The 16652-nt window shown below is 46.2% G+C and overlaps 1 protein-coding gene across 1 annotated transcript in view; it reads right to left on the bottom strand.

The window, feature by feature from the left end:
* The window catches only part of LOC113249954 (uncharacterized), an 89280-nt gene extending 72920 nt beyond the window's left edge, over positions 1–16360 (bottom strand). Inside the window, exons 1-2 of the mRNA XM_057305558.1 lie at positions 15967–16360; positions 4027–13700 (exon numbers count right to left, since the gene is read on the bottom strand). The gene's annotated coding sequence lies outside the window, so the exon portion shown is untranslated. The remainder of the gene's footprint in view (positions 1–4026; positions 13701–15966) is intronic.
* Between the last annotated feature and the right edge of the window lie 292 nt (positions 16361–16652).

The following is a 16652-nucleotide window of genomic DNA, read 5'->3' as shown; positions in this document are numbered from 1 at the left end:
CAAGTCTTCTCCAGCCTCCAATCTTTCTAACAGTGCCACTCCATGATCTAAATAACAAAAAACATTTACATTCATGTGCTCCCTGGCTTAAAAATTCTTCTCATGACAATGCAGGGTTCCTTCTTAATTAGCTGCTAAAAACTAGAGGCTGTCTTACAATTAAAAACACAAACAAGTTGAGATCATTTGTGGGGTAGTTTAAGGTAAAGGAAGCACCATAATCTTATCCTCTGTGGGGAGGAATTTAGAATGAAGGAAGGCTAGCTGTCCTTGGGCTCCATCCAAGAGAGTGTTGTCACCAAACTACCCAAAGAGGGTCTTATAGGGCAGCTTCTTGCTCTCATCTCCTTCTAAGTCCATTCCAACTCCCACACTAGCTCTGCTCCAGCCAATTCCTTCACATCTCTGCTCAGGGCCTTATTCTATCAGGAAGCCATTCTGGCTCTTTTTCTACAAATCTGGGTGAAGGATCCCCTCCTCTGGGCTCTGTGACAATCTTACATCATAAGTGTGTTAGTTTAACAAGTATTGCATGGACTTCCATTCCCCCCATCCCTGGAGATAAACCAGACCATCAATGATTTCATTTAATTTTCAAATCCCTGTATCGACTTTCAATAAAGTTCTACAATTCTGACACCAGTTGCAATGTGTTTTTTCCATGTGACAAGCAAATCTTGGACACCACCTGCATGTCCTTTTCTGACACGACCTATCTGGAGATAGAGTTAGCTTGCACAGCTCAGTCCCACCACACTGGACCCCCATCACCCTTCAGATGCCCATCACAAGTCCAGTTTGCCACCTGTGCTTGACTGGCCACAGATGGGAGGTTCCAACCACTGCCTCCTTAGGCTCACAAAATTCAGAGAAACATTTCACTTACAAACCTACCGGTTTATTATAAAAGGATACAACTCAGGAAGAGTAAGAGAGAAGATCTGTGTAGGGCCAGGTACGGGGAAAGGGGTATGGATCGAGTTTCCATGCCCCGTTCCAGAGCGCCACTCCCAGCACCTCCAATGTTCACCAACCCAGAAGCTCTCAGAACCCGTCCTTCAGGGTATTTGTGGAGGCTTCATTACATGGGCATGATTTTATGATTTCATGACAATCATTGTTCTCCAGCCCCTCTCCCCTCCCAGGAGGTAGAGGGTGGGCCTGAAAGTTCCCACCCAATAATCAAGTGGTTGGTTCCACTGGCAGGCAACCAGCCCCCTCCTCAATCCCAAAGTCTCTCATTAACACAGCAAAAGATACCCCATAAACCTCCACACTTAGGAATTCCAGCGGCTTTAGGAGCTTTGCTGCAGAAACGGGGTAAGATCACATATATACTATAAATCACAACATCACAAGTTCATAACTCAGTGCTGGACAGTAATAACAGCATGGATATTTAAATGATAGGTTCATTTTTATGTTGATAACCGAAAAGGAGCTATTCAAAGAGCAAATGTTTAAAATTCATCAAATGAAATGACTTTCTGAAAACCAAAATCTTTTCCTAAAGTTTTTTTCCATTTACAGAACAGTTTCTGCAGCTCTGAACCTAATTCTTACCAAAAAGGGGATTAATTGGGATCTGGGGGGAAAGTAACCTCCTAATGTTAGACTTCAGGGATAGCACTGGAAGGAAGATGAGTCAATGCTCAGATGTATTCCTTGGCCTAGACTTCAGGAAGGCAGAATATACAAGGAGAAAAGAAAACAGACAGGTAGAAGAGTCCAGAGTCTGCATTTCCAAATGGGAAGGCCCTTTCCTACATGGATTCCTTTGTTTAATCAACAAGTATTTATCAAGTGTCCAACTAATTACCAGCAAGGATATTTATAAACAATTACACGATGGAGTCCCTCTTTTCGGACGTTCCTAGTCTAGTGAGGAAGACAGACATTCAAAGAGCCCTTTGGAGAAAATGGGGAGGCTATATTAACCAGCAGAGCTTCTTTTACCCTCGGGAATTCTGGGCCCTTGGCTGAAATCCTCGCCTGGTTCCTCTATGTGGTTGGCCCATCCTCACTTAATACTGCTCCTCCATCCCTAGCCTCAATCCCACTTCCCTGTTGTACATTTTTCACAGCACCTGCTATTACATGAAAGTGTGTGCTTCTGTCTAACGCTTACAGTAGAAGCCATGAGAAAGGGATCTTGTTTATTTTATTCAAAGTTGCTTGCCCTGAGATTAGAACGCCTGGCAAATTCATATATTCATTCACCGTATGTTTAAAGCATCTACTAGTGCCAGGCACTGACCCAGGCATAGATTGGGAAGCAGAAATTCCCTCTCCTCGTGGAGCTTACATTCAAGTACCATAAAGACAATGACTATTATGGAGTGCTTTCTTTGGAGAATCTCCACAACACTGAATCTTAACAGCAACTCGGAGACAGGTAGGATTATAATCCTTGCATTACAGGCAAGGAAACCTGGACCCAAGAGGTCAAGTGACTTACCTAAGGAGAAGGGGCAGGGTTAAGATGCACACCCAGGGAGTCTGGCCCTAGAGCTCAGTGTCTTACTAATCTGCTAGAACGCCTCTTGTTTACATATCCATAGTATGTGTGCAATAAATATTGTTGGAAAATGGCTGGAAGCCTACGGAGAACCAAAGGAAGACAAGGACATCATTATGGAGGTACAGGGTAGATGATGTGGGGTGAGGGGGAGGTTAAGGAGCTTCATAGAGAAAGGGACATGGCCGATTCTTGAAGGCCTGGAGATCAAAGGGTGGGAATACAGGGAGGGTGTGAATGCAAACAACAGACACAGCGACACTTAGTGTGACTGGACCATAAGGGGGTTGGAGAGAGGACACCAAATTCATATAGTGATGGTAAAGAGCCTTGTATGCCCTGTTAGTTTGAACTTGGTCCTGAAAGTACTCAACACAGAAACCTGAGGTGGCTGAAATGGAATCGCCGAGAAGCTAAGATTTAAAAGACCATGGACCGGGGCGCCTGGGTGGCACAGTGGTTAAGCGTCTGCCTTCGGTCCAGGGCGTGATCCCGGCATTATGGGATCGAGCCCCACATCAGGCTCCTCCACTATGAGCCTGCTTCTTCCTCTCCCACTCCCCCTGCTTGTGTTCCCTCTCTCGCTGGCTGTCTCTATCCTGTCGAATAAATAAATAAAATCTTTTAAATAAAAATAAATAAATAAATAAATAAATAAATAAATAAATAAATAAATAAAATAAAAGACCATGGACAAACCAGGAGCAAAAGTTAAGCCAGAACCAGAGTAAAGGAGCGCCATATTCTCTTCCAACTGTGTGATTTGTTTATAGATCTCAGCACCTCTATAACTTTTGATTAAACTAAGTTGTCAAATCCCCTCTTCCACTTACGCATGACATCAGGGACCTCAATAAGATCTAATGGCACTAAATTCATGATGACGGTTCCAAGGTTTGAGATGATTACCTCATTTACCTTTTGAACATATTTTCGAGAAGATGGCTTTTCTTCTTATCACAGAGACAGAAAACAAGCAGATCAAGATCCTTCCCCAGATGTTAGGTAAGTGGTGATCTCAGAAAAGAAGGGGAGGATTGGGAGTGTCTCCAGGGCTCCAAGGAAAGCACGTAGGGAGGTGAGACTGCAACTTGTATGGATACTTTCTTCATCAGCAAGACCTGATCTGTCTGTGCTAGGACCAGATCCTTGGCTATAGAACACCCAGCACCGTGCTGACAGCTGCTACATGCTCACTAAATGGTGGGTACCTCGATTTATGAAGTAAACCTGCACTAACTCAGGATTCCGTGAACAGAAGCAACCTCTGGTTCAGAGTTTTTGTGTGGGGCGAGGACTTGCAGAACTTTCTAAATCTGTCCTACTAAGGTCTTTTCCCCAAAGAACCAATTGTGTATTTTCTTTTTAAGGACTTGTCTCCAATGTCATAGCCAAGAAGAAGGTATCTTTTCCCCTCAGATGTAAAGACAGAAACCACCAAAAGAGGACATCCAAATAAAGGCCTGAACCTCAACCCTGGCGGGAGGTTCAGAACGAAGACAACTTACCACTGTGATGCAAAACCACCAGGGAGATGACAGGGTGGACCATTCTTGTGCCTATCTCACTGGAACCTGTGGCGAAGACGCAGAGGTCAGACGTGTTGCATCCTACCCACTAGGCCAAGGAATGTGAGCCAAGAAGAGCCGTCTGTAAAACAAGTACAGCTTTGAGTTCAGGTCTTAGGGATTGCACTCTGGGAGACATAGAGTCACCCCCAAACTGAAAGTGTGCTCCACACTGCCAGCAGGGAGTGCAGGCTCAAAGAGGTCAAAATCACAGGGTCACACAAGCTGGGAAAGAATTAGGATTGCTGCGAGCAGACCTTAAACTAATGCATGGTTGGCGGTTTGGCTACCAGGTATTCCATGATGTCTATTTCAGACCAAAGCAGGAGGACGTGGTCCTGGACGTAGCCCAGAGGTCAGTGATCATTTGCAACTACTGACAAAAGTCCAAAGTTCATGCTGCTCCCAGAACCGAAACAGAAGATGTGCATCAACCCTATTTCAACTATATTTTGCAGGACTGTCTTAGCAATGCTTACTCCTCCTGGAATCTTCTTTCACATTGGAAGTGTGTTCTCATTCATCAACCCCTGGATCTTCCATTACATGGAACTGAAACAGGAGATGCGCATACACCCTACCTCCTCCAGGTCTTTTCAACTCTATGTGAGTGACTCTCTCAGTCTTATTACTTCCTTCTTTCACAACTCTATTTTTAATAGCATCTTAGCAGTATTTCATTCTTAAAGAGAAATCTGTGAGGTTCAACAGGCAAATTGCATTAACACTTGTTGAAAGTAAGCCCTGATCTTTGCCATCTCTAAAGTCTCTATTTGGCTCAAATCAGCCTGTGGTCTTTTCTTGTTAAGATTTGCCTCTCACAGACACCTGAAGTCAAAACACTCATCACCACAAAATGCAAATTTAAATTTCTGAGGAGATTTAAAGGGGTTTAAATCCTAACCAGCATTTATGATACTGACCCAAAGTGCAAGCACTCTAACCACCAGCTTCTAGGGGATTCCAAGATTACTTTGGGTGGCATTCTGATAGGACTTGCCCAATCAGAAAACACTGTCAGTGTCAAAAGTGATGTCTCCAACCTAAATTGCAAGGTAAATGGTTTAATAGCTTCAGGGGACCCATTTTGAGGCACAGAAATATCAGGCATGTTTGCAGTGTGTGCTAATCCAGACGGGTGATGCCTTTCAGTTACACGGATCTGTGATTGTTTTTTAGATGAAAGAAGGCCTCAGCGATCATTGCACACTTGCTGGCTTAGCATCTACTCTTTTTATTTATTTTTATTATTATAATATGTGAGTCACCATACAGTACATCATTAGCTTCTGATGTAGTGTCCCATGATTCACTGATTGTGTAGAACACCCAGTGCTCCATGCAACACGTGCCCTCCTTAATACCCTTCACTCGGCTAGCCCATCCCCCCACCCCCTTCCTCTCTAAAACCCTCAGTTTGTTTCCCTGAGTCCAGAGTCTCTCATGGTTCCTCTCTCCCTCTGTTATCCGTCCCCCTTCCTCTTTCCCTTCCTTCTCCTAATGATCTCCCTGCTACTCTTTATGTTCCACAAATAAGTGAAACCATGTAATTGTCTTTCTCTGCTTGACTGACTTCACATAGCATCTATTCTAACTAAGCGCAGCAAGAACAGTAATGGACCATATACATTTGTAAACCTTGCTTTGCCAGAACTTTTCATAAGGAATCTTCTAGATTGAACTGGCAATCGTGTCTTGAGGCCAGAGGCCAAGCCAAATACTCACAACAGACCTGCCTGCAGTACCTGTAGATTTGGGTCAATTCTTCTTTTTGAGATCCCCAAACTGATACCTGCCAGGAAGTAACACTCTTTACTCATCTGGCAAGGCTCCTGAGAACTCTGTAAGCAAGGTTATCAGGCCAATATTTCCAAGGGGCTCCATCAAGTCAACCTGATATCCTTCAACTTGTCTGGTCATATCAGGGTCTATATGCATGTCTCTCTCTCCCCAACAGGACACTTCATTCAACGCCTTGGTAAAATAACTAAAGCTTCCAGGAGTGACCTGTTGCAAGGAAAACAGACTTGTGTTGAACTTAGGCAAATAATCAAACTTACCTTGAAAGAAAGAATACTCACTGAGAGCTGCTGAATTCTGGAGGAGTCAGGTAGGGAGAAAAGGGAAATGTTTCCACTTGTTCACAAAAACATATTTTATCATATCTCCCTATATCATGGATATTTTAAGATAAAGTTTCCTTAAATCTGGAAGAACACATATTAAAGAACCAGCAATGTTTCAAACAAGAGTCACAAAACTATCATCATCGTCCTCAATTCTTTCTGTCCCATAGTATTAATTCTTGTTCTGTTTGAATGCAACAAAACCGGCTCCGTTAGTTCTGGAAATTCTTACCCAGTTTAGTTTCAGGATTTTAAAGAGCAGAACTTATATGTGTCAAAACTTCCTTTCATGAATCTCCTTGAGGATGAAACACATTTGACAAGGGCATAAATGACAAAAGAATCACAAATGTACATGGTTCAAGATCTGATGAGAGCTCATTACAATGCACTTGACAAGGAAATCCCGTTACTTCTGTGACACAGAACATTTCAATAATTAGCATATCGCGTGAGGACCTTATACTGAGACATATTAAAGCTTGAGGGATTCACATAATTTCTACAACAATTATAACATTTACCCATACAACAGAACCCGTGGTTTCCCATCATTTATTTGACAAAGCTTCCCAAGTGACTTAACATACCAAGAAAGCCTAATTAGTAAAATGAAAAGAACAGAAAAGCAAAGTCTCCACTTACAATTTAAATCCCAGGCAATTTGTTTAAAAATTCAGAATGTTTTAAAGCATAGGCCTAAATAGATATATGGATCATGACAAAACTCACTATTTAAACTTAACCAAGGAGGCCAAAAGAGATTTTAGGGAAGATTATGGAATCTTTAGCAAAACTTAGCTTCTTTCAAATTGAGACATTTCAGTCCTCTTAAGTCATCAAAAACCTGATAAAGACAAAACATAGAAACTTTGCTTTTCTACAAAGGTAAAGAAAACACATAATAATAATAGTAATAACATCTTTGTTTACAACTCCCTCTTTTTAATCTTTCATCTTTTTTTTTTTTACGATATGTTAGTCACCATACCGTACATCATTCAGTTTTGATGTAGTGTCCCATGATTCATTGTTTGCATATAACAACCAGTGCTCCATGCAATACGTGCCCTTCTTAATACCCTTCACCGGTCTAACCCATTTCCCCACTGCCCTCCCCTCTACAACCCTCCTTTGCTTCCCTGAGTCCATAGTCTTTCACTTATTTATGGAACATAAGGAATAGCAGGGAGATCCTTAGGAGAAGGAAGGGGAAAATGAACGGGGGGGGGGGGAGGGGGAACAGAGGGGGAGATGAACCATGAGAGACTATGGACTCCGGGATACAACTCTTTCATCAAGAGCAGACCAACAATCCAGGAAAACTTTGTCCTTTTAACAGAGAGAAAAAAAGCAGAATTTCAGACTTATACCATTGTACCTATAAAATCCATTCATTTCAATCTTAGTCCCGACCATAAATAAAAGTTTTTTCCGAAGTTTCTCTTCACAAATTTCCTACACCTTTCTTTTTCATTTAGATTTTGTCCTAAGACTTTTCTCTCTGAATAAGCAGTCTTTATTTAGTACAAAATAACAAAATTACTTTTTTTTCTTTCCTGAACAAAAATGTATTCTCATTCCTTATAGTGTCCTTATCAAAAATACAGCTTAAAATTTCTTGCATACACAGTTGCTTCCCCTATCATTTCCAGCAATCTCAATGTACACTTAGCAGAATTTTAACTTTTACAAACCTTTGCCTCCAGTGAAAACTAAGGAGTAACCAATCCTGAACTGTTATACCAGAATTCTTTAGATTGGCATTGTATTATTAAAATAACATATTAAAAGGGAACAATGAAGCAAAGAGAGAGCCCAGAAGGAACACAGATCAGAAAGGAACAGAGCCAATATACAGAAACAGGGACTTTACAAGCAATACAATGGCAGTAAATTCACAGCTCTCAGTAGTTACTCTGAATGTAAATAGGCTCAATGGCCCAATCCAAAAACAGGAGCCTATCAGATTAGATAAAAAGCAAGACCCGTCAACATGCTTTCCTTTTTTTTTTTTTAAATAATGGTATTTTTTTATTATATTCTGTCAGTCACCATACAGTACATCCCTAGTTTTTGATGTAATGTTCCATGATTCATTACTTGCCTATAACACCCAGTGCACCACGCAATACATGCCCTCCTTAATACCCATCGCCAGCCTATCCCATTCCCCCCCTCCCCGAAACCCTCAGTTTGTTTCCCAGAGTCCATAGTCTCTCATGGTTCATTCCCCCTTCTGTTTACCCTCCCTTCTCCTTCCCTTTCTTCCGCTACCGATCTTCCTACTTCTTATGTTCCATAAATGAGTGATAATGCTAAGTGAAATAAGTCAAGCAGAGAAAGACAATTACCATCAACATGCTTTCTGCAAGAGACTCCTTTTAGATACAGAGACACCTGCAAATTTGAAGTGAGGGGATGGAAAATCATTTATCATGCTAATTGACGTCAAAAGAAAGCTGGGGTGGCAATCCACATACCAGACAAATTAAATTTTCAACCAAAGACTCTAAAATAAGAGGTGAGGAAGGACACTATATCCTACTTAAAGGGTCTATCCAACACTATCTAACAACCGTAAATATTTATGCCCCTAACACAGGAGCACCAATGAATCTGAGCTAATTAATAAAATTAAAGAAACACATCAAAAATAATACAATAATACTAGGGGACTTTAACACTCCACTCACTGCAATGGAGAGATCATTTGGCAGAGAATCAACAAGGAAACAAGGACTCTGAATGACACACTGGACCAGATGGACACCGATCCCAAAGCAAGGTGGAAAATCCCTCCCTTGACATTCACACCACAGAACTCTAACTGGGAAAATACTTCACAAGGAATTGTTCTCTTGGTTGTGCAATGGACACAGGAGCTGGGACACTGGCAATTGTTCATTACGAACATACCCAATGGTGAAGTGTTCTGAGAAATGCTGACTGCAACACTGGGGAACAGGTAACAAAGAAAGGAGGCAAGCTCACTTCAACAGATCAGTACTTCCAAACGTGTCAGCACTACTGAGGGGGATTTCTGTCTGTCCAAATCACGAACACTGCGCTGACTAAAAATTCCCAACGCCGTCCTCGACGAAAGCCCAAATGAACAAGAATAAGGAGAGCATGGACTAACGCCAGGTGATTGTGTATTTCGCAAGAGACTCCAAATTAAAGACTCTCTAGACTAACCACGACAGAAGGGACCTCATCAGCTACTGTTCACCACTTCCTGTGCCACCAAATTAGAGGGAATAAACCAATGGGTCCATGTTTCTCACTTTTTTTTAAAAAAGCCACTTTCACCGGAATGGACTTCAACTCCTATGACTGACACCCGGCTCCTCCTGTGGACTGGGCTGTGGTTTGCCAAGCCCCGATCTCCATCAGAGACCTCACCTTGCAGGTGTTCCCAGGCCCGCTCTCTCACTGCAAGACCCAGTGACCTGCCTAGGATGTTCCTGGAAACCTCTGCCCCTTAAATTCTCAGATTGTGATCGTAGCGTAAACCAAATCGGACAATGTGCTGTGCTCCAGATTTCAAAATGTTTTCTCAGAAGAGCCATTTTTATCATTCTGTGTCCTCATCAACCCCATATTTTGTAAGATCTTATCCACTTAGATTCAGAGTCACTCAAAGGCAACAACAAATTCAAGAAACCACATTTAGTGGTGCTTGTTCTTGGCATCATGAGAGATAGTCATCAGCAGAGACTACTCATGAGGCCAGGACAAGTACACGTGATGGGGGGTTAGGAGGGAGAAGAGGGAACAGGGCAGGGGGAGAACCGGCTTCAGTCCCCGTGTTTTCATGTCACAGGTTAGATACGCAAATATTTCCAAAACCTCATTACTAATTTAAAACAAAAACAAAGACAAAAAATGTAGGACACTTTCCAGTACTACGGAACTCTACACAGATGATGGGACTGACCCAAGGTACAATTTCTTAGCTAAAAGGGCCTAAGTTGTTCCAGAACAAAATGTTGACCACAGTTCTCTTTCAGAGTGAGGGCTCTGAACCAGCATAGTGGATTTTGATTTGGACGGTGGTACATTTACCTAAAAGCCTACGAGCAGGAAGCAGCTGGCAGTGAAGTCTTGGCATGGTTGGTGTGCGGCAGTCTGGACTTCTTTGTCTAAGCAGGTGCCGGGGCCCTCCACCTCTGGTTTTTCTGTGGACGTCTGGGTGGACAGGCCCCCACTGGAGGGACCAGTTCTGGCTCGAGGTGCCCTGAGCTGATCGTGCTGGGGACAACAGGAGTCTGCAGATGGCTTCCCCATCCACTTCTCACTTACATCTCAAAACAGCTTAGTGTGATATTATAAAAAATTAACAAATTGGAGAGCAGCAGCAATCCTCCCAAGACGACACGGCTAGGTCACAGCCCACCCGCTTCAATTCACATCTGTGACCAGCGCCCAGGATGCCCGGATAGGATAGGCACTGGGGAGGGGGGCAGTCAGCCTTGATGCCCTGGCATCATTTTTTTCCTCTTCTGTTTGAGAAGATATACTGTGTGTGTGGTGACAAATTCAGACCGTGCCAAGGCTGGAGGTAACCAATGTTACCGAGTTCTTGTCCATCGTTCCAGAGGTGGTCTTTACACATCCTGAGTGTGTGTGTGTGTGTGTGTGTGCATTTACACACATGTGTACACACACTAGACAGAGCACCCTTCTTTTTCCTCCTAAGGGCATAACTTGAGGCTTGCTCTGTGCCTACTGATGTTACTTCAGCTCACACGTTCAAACAGCTGTGTAGGTTCCAGTGTGTGGACACGGCAGATTTCATTTCCTGTCTCGGGGGGACTGGGGACATCCGTGCTACAGGTGGCTCTGGGCCAGAAGGGCCTTGTGTCCAGGCCCACGCGGGGGGCGCGTGCCCCTACTGAGGTGGATGATGAACCTCTCTAGCAGACATGTCCATGGAGGCCTTCTGAGGGGCTCGTTTGGGTCTCTGTCCGGCTTCTGTCACACCTCATCTCTGGAGCAGCCAGTCCCCAATCTTTTGGCCCTGAATGTTCTTGGAAAAAATGTTCCCTAAGACAGAGGGAGCACAGGACTCCCAGCTGTAGGCTCTGGGCTTCGCCCAGCTGAATGTGATTTTGTTCTTGGGCTCTCTTTAGGGACCCCACTGGGCCCCCCAAGTCATCAGGGTGATTATGACGTCCGCTGGATGTCTCAAAAATATGCATTTTTTACCTGGCTCACATTCAACTCCATAATGTAGTGGTTTGTTCAATGACTGTAGATTATGGTCTCATCTGAGGAGAAGCAGGACATTTTAAGACCGCAGAGCCCAAAATTAACAGCCTGGAATTTTTGCCCATGCTCTCTGTTGACTGACTTAAGCCATTACACGGAAAGACATTTTGGCAAATCCTGAACTACTTGTACAAGAGAAGCCACAGACATGATCAGACCATTTAACAAGAGGCATCTGGCCACCCGAACATTTTAGGAAATGGTCTCTATCATTAGTAGGATTGCAAACCCTTCCACACAACCCAAACACAGTGACTGAGAACAGTTCCACCTCGACACAGAACCAAACCCTTACAACCCACTATGAACGTCACAGAAGCTGGCAACCACTGCATCAAATTTCAGTTTTCTGGGTTAAAATGCTGAGGCCTTGTCACCAACCTCCAAACCTCTTCTCGCTTTGCCTTTTCGTGGTGCTGTGGGGCTTGGTGCCTGAGGTAAGAACCAGGGTGAACAGAGCCTGGGCAGAATCACCTCAGATGCTCAGGAGGTGGAGGCCAAGGGGTCAAGGGTCAGCTCAGGCCCTCTGGCTTCTCTCTCCTACAGGCAGACGTCCCGTGAGGTGCACTGGCAGGGCTGACAGGGGACGCCCCAGCCTGCTGGTCGGGGTCAGAGCTGCGGCTGTGAGCAGGAGGGCCTGCAAGCTGGAAGGTGAGTGGGCAGGAAGGCTCTGGCTCTGAGTGCTCATGGGCATGAGTCAACACCAAATACTCTGGCAGGGTGCACGTAGCAATGCTGACCTCCAGAGCTGGGCCCCCAACAGGCTGTGGCCATTTAGAATCAGTTTATGATTTTCAATGAGTTTTTTCTTTCTTTTTCTTCTTCTTCTTCTTTTTTTTTTTTTTTGGTTCCCAAAATACCTCAATTTACAAAAAGTACACATTGGGCTTCCATCCATAGCTGACAGCAAATAAGGCCCTGCCTTGGTTGGAGAATCTTTTCTGGAACGACCCACCGTTTGTCTTATCCGTAAGCCCTGTGCCACTATCTTTCTCCTGAGCCCAGGCAGCAGTGTGGGTGCTACTCCCCGGCCTGAGGGCCCTAACCCGGGCTGGGCTCCTGAAGGCTCTGCAGCCCCACAAGCTGGACCCTTTTGGGATGTCACACTGCCGTCCCTCAGAGCTCAGTCCCTAGAGCGAGGAGGGTCACCCCCCTGCCCCCAGGTGCAAGAAGCAGGGTTCTCTGCCGCATGGAGGTATACGGTCCCAGGCTAACCAACGCAAATGGAACTCATGCACAGAACCACCAGAGCTTGCCCCGTTCGCAGGAACAGTTTGGGAAACTGGCAAAAAAATAGGCGATCTCTCAGAAGGCAATCAGAGATGCTTCCAGCTTGCCTGTCTGCAGCTGGAGACTCATGCTGCCAGGAGGCAGCAGCCACACCACCCCCGGGGCCTAGGCTGGGCACTGTCGCCTAGGAGGCTGCCCTGTAGAGTGTGGCCTTGAGGAGAGATGATGCCCCAGAGGCGGTGAGGGCGCAGGTGTGCAGGGAAAGGCAGCCAATGTGTGAACGACCCCTCTGCATAATCTTGGCCAGGGGCCCCAGCTCTGCTCAGAGGCGCTTTTGCTAGGGTCGCGCCAGAGGCTCAAGCCCCCAAGAGGGGCTCAGGTCCCCATTATCCTGTGGATGGGGTATCAGTGAAGGAGAAGAGGACCCAGAGTCCCAGGTTCCTTCAGTGAAATCCTAACCTGTAGAGATGTAGGTCCCCACCATTTCTGTGCCCACTGATGTTCACTCTGGGCCTTCTGAGACGGGCTCTGTAGGACTCAGGGTGCAGGAATCCCCCAGTGTGTTGTGTTCCTCTCCTGCCCCTTCCCTGAGCCCAGGGCTGTCCTCAAGGAGTAAGGAACTGCATTCAGGACTCCGAGGCTGGGACTCTCACCCATGCTGCTTTTCCAGCCTGGGGCAGTTCACCTGGCTGGTGAGCCGAGTCTCATTGCCAGGCAGCGGGCATGAACATGGCGTTCTGCGCGGTGACCACATTGTGCAGGTGTGGCCCTGCCTCCCTATGTGCCACTGCCTTGTACCTGTACCGGGCTTGCCCGCCCAGGGCCTGCTGCTTCCACAAGTTGTAGTAGGTAGGGTGAGGAGTAGTGGCGCCTGGAGCTTAGCAGCCTCGACGACAAGCACCTCCACGGGCACACTAGCTGGGCTCTCACCAGTGATGTCGTACGTCATCCGGATGAGCTCACAGTGCTGCTATTTCTTCACACCTACAGGTTTCGGAAGGAAACAGGGGTCAGCTGGCCCAGGACCACCTCCCTCTCTTGGAACCACACCGAGGGGCTGCGGGGCAGGCCGTGGGTGTCACCAGAGGGTTGCTGGAATGTTCTCCTCCTCCTTCCCTGACCCCAGCGTAACAGCCACCCTGAGCTGCAGTGCACCCGTCCCACTCTCCACTCACGGTAAAGGTGGCAGCAGGCCACCTATAAGGCCACCTTAAGTAACACTTAAATAAAAATCTGAAAAGAAATAACAAAGAAAAACTTTACGGACAATACATTAAGAGCAATGTCTATTTACTGAAAAAACCCACGTAATAAGCAGACTGCCCAGTTCAGACCCACGTTGGCCAAGCATCAACTGCAATACTGGAAATCCTAGCCAGAGCAATTACACAAGAAAAAATAAATCAATAAAAGGCATCCAAACTGGAAAACAAGAAGTGAAGGTCACTCTTTTCAGATGACATGATATTATATATAGAAAACCCTAAACACAACCACAAAAAAAACCTATTGAACAAATTCAGTAAAGTGGCACGGTACAAAATGCATAAAAATCTGTGCTCCCTCGTTTCAAACTCTATTACAAAGCTCTACTGATTGCTGGCATATTGGCATCAAAGCAGACACACAGATCACCAGAACAGAAGACAGAGCCCGGAAGTAAACCCACACATCTACGGTCCAGTACCAAGGAGCCAAGAATATAAAAGGGGGAAAGGACAGTCCCTTTACTAAGCAGTGCTGGAAAAACTGAACAGACCCATGCAAAACAATGAATCCGTACCACTATCTTGGGGGAAAGGACAGTCCCTTTACTAAGCAGTGCTGGAAAAACTGAACAGACCCATGCAAAACAATGAATCTGTACCACTATCTTACACTTGACACAAACATTAACTCAAAATGAATTCAAAATTTGAATATAAGACCTGAAACCTACAACTCTTCGCAGGAAACATAGGGACAAAGCTGCCCAACGTAGCTCCCAGGAGTGATTTTTTTTTTTTTTTTTTTGGATCATGTTCCAAAAGCCAAGGCAATAAAAGCAAAAGTAAATAAGTGAAGCTACAAGAAACTAAAAAGCTCCTGCCCAACCATGAAAATCACCAACTAAATAAAGAGGCAACCTACTGCCTGGGAGAAAAGACTTGCTACTCATAAATCTGATAAAAGGTGACTTTCCAATATATAGAATGAATTCCTACAACTCAATCACAACAACAAAAAACAAACAAAGTGGAAGGATTTTCCAAACAGACATTATGCAGAGAAGACACAGAGACATCAACAGTTCCGTGAAAAGATGCTCCACATCAATAATCATCAGGGAAATGCAAATCGAAACAACACTGAGGTATCGCCTCACGCTGCTTAGAAGGCTCAGTATCAAAAAGACAGAAATAACAAACGTTAGCTAAGATGTGAAGGAAAGGGATCCCTGGTGCACTGTTGGTGGGTACATAAGTAGGTGCACACGCTATGGAAAACAGTATGCAGCCTCCGCAAACAAAAGAAAAATTAAAAAGAGAACTATCCTACAATCCAGTAACTTCTCTTCTTAGCTTTTAACGGAACAAAATGAAAATACCTATTTGAAAACATATTTAGACCTGCATCTTCACTGCAACATTAATCATATGTAATTAATTTAACATATAAAGCATCATATTGAAACATACAATATATAAAACATCTATAAAACAAATTATAATACAAGACTGTATATACCTAACATAACTTAGAGGAGCCAAGAGCGAAGAATAACCTACAAGACCATGTCCGTGGAGAAATAAATCCATAAAGAGCCCCTTCCAACCCAACCCATCTCCCCACCACCCAAGCAACAGCCTTTCCTGCTGTGGCCACCACTGAACATACCGCCCACGCCCTCTTCCATCTCTGCCTAGGACCAGACTGCTGCTGCCCTCGCCACACGGTGACAACTCACAATCCTCACCCTCACGGCCGCCTGGAACTCAGAGCCCTAACCAACCATGCCATCCTCTTCCCCGCCAGGGAACCCACGACTCCACTGCCCTTAACGTCACTGCACACCTACAATGCAGGTGCCGCTGCCACCAGGGCCCCTGACCTCACTGACGCGCCACCACCGTCAACACCACGGAAATCAACACTCGCGCCACAGCACGACCACGGAACTCCCCGCCGCTGCCGTCACCACCCTCACCGCCCCTTGCATCACCACCCTCACAGCCCCTTGCGTCGCAGCCCATGCCACTTGGGAACTCACCGTAGCCCTCGTTGCCGCTGCCCACACAGCCGCCGCATCCACCTCCAGCGCCGAGGCCGAATCTGTTGATGCCGCCTCCCGCGATGCCACCTCAATGCCTGAGGCAGCGCACCACTGACGTCAGAGGGAGGCGCCGCCTCCAGTGCCACGGAAGCTGGGGCTGCCTCCAACACCGAGACCTCTTCCGTCCACGCCCCTACAGTACCGCCGCCTGTGCTGCCTCCAGGGACGCAGCTGACTCCATCAAATCCGAGGATACCTCCAGCGCGCCACTGCCGCTGACTCCATCAATGCCGCTGAAGAGTCCAGCTGTGCCAACACGTCCAAGCCGGAGTCTGCGCAGCACTGAAGTGAGGAGAAGCGTCCAGCGTGCGGGGCTCCGCCCCCAGCGTGCGGGGCTCCGCCCCCAGCGTGCGGGGCTCCGCCCCCAGCGTGCGGGGCTCCGCCCCCAGCGTGCGGGGCTCCGCCCCCAGCGTGCGGGGCTCCGCCCCCAGCGTGCGGGGCTCCGCCCCCAGCAAGTGCGGGGCACCCCCTCCAGCAAGTGCGGGGCACCCCCTCCAGCAAGTGCCCCCCCCCCCCCCCCCCCCCCCCCCCCCCGCACCTCTAGCAGGGGAGCTACTACCTTGGATTGCACTGCCACCTCCAGTGCCTCCTTCAGGAAGGGCGACACCTTCAGGAAGGGCGCA

The sequence above is a fragment of the Ursus arctos genome, unplaced genomic scaffold (assembly GCF_023065955.2).
Source record: "Ursus arctos isolate Adak ecotype North America unplaced genomic scaffold, UrsArc2.0 scaffold_33, whole genome shotgun sequence".
Taxonomy (NCBI): Eukaryota; Metazoa; Chordata; class Mammalia; order Carnivora; family Ursidae; genus Ursus; species Ursus arctos.
Note: the sequence above shows the minus strand (reverse complement) of the source record. Positions and strands in the feature narration are given on the sequence as shown.